The 748-nt window shown below is 33.7% G+C and overlaps 1 pseudogene; it reads right to left on the reverse strand.

Moving 5' to 3' along the window:
- Nucleotides 1-226: 226 nt before the first annotated feature.
- Nucleotides 227-341, reverse strand: LOC132026369 (U4 spliceosomal RNA; annotated as a pseudogene).
- Nucleotides 342-748: the final 407 nt, after the last annotated feature.

Consider the following 748-nt stretch of genomic DNA (forward strand, 5'->3'; position numbering starts at 1 on the left):
GGTTAAAGATTAATGGTCATTTGGTCCAAAATAACATAAAACCAGATATTTGAGATCCTGTATAATAATTTTTAATGGGGAAACTGAGACACCTGATAAATTAGAGAGATCAATAAATCATACTCTTCAAATTTTGAAGGAAATAATTCAGACTTCGAGCTTAAAGGAGCAGCAGATACTCAAAGGAAAAATTCCAGAAAGAGGAAAAGATTAAAAGGCGAGTGGCAAAAGGAAGTTTAAAAAAAAAATCATGTTGAGAAAGATGGTTCTGGTGTTTTAATTAGCAATAATCGCACCTCGGATAAACCTCATTGGCTATGATACTGCCATTGCACGAAGCTGGTTCTTGTGTTTTAAATGTGAAGCTGGACACCAAGTTCATGAAAAGTAAGGGTGTGTATTGTATAAAAAGGTGAATGGTGACTTAAAATGTTGAAGTTAATAGTTCATGAGCCGCAAAGTGTTGAAATAATACGTTATTTCAGGTCTTAAAAATTTTTTAAATGTGTAAATCCCTTTCTATCAATTCTCCTCTCTTCTTCTGTAATGATAAAGAAGCAAGAAAAGAACTAGTCTTATTTGCAGTCATGGCTTTTATACTAAGTTCCTCATATACATGTTATCTCACAGCAAACTTTGGAGGTGAGCAAAAAAAATATGGCCCTGAAATTTCTTACCGCTGTTTGCCATGGAGCAGAACTTAAGATGAGCCAAATCCAGGTGGGTTTAAGATGATAAAATATATATA

Source organism: Mustela nigripes, chromosome 10 (assembly GCF_022355385.1).
Source record: "Mustela nigripes isolate SB6536 chromosome 10, MUSNIG.SB6536, whole genome shotgun sequence".
NCBI lineage: Eukaryota > Metazoa > Chordata > Mammalia > Carnivora > Mustelidae > Mustela > Mustela nigripes.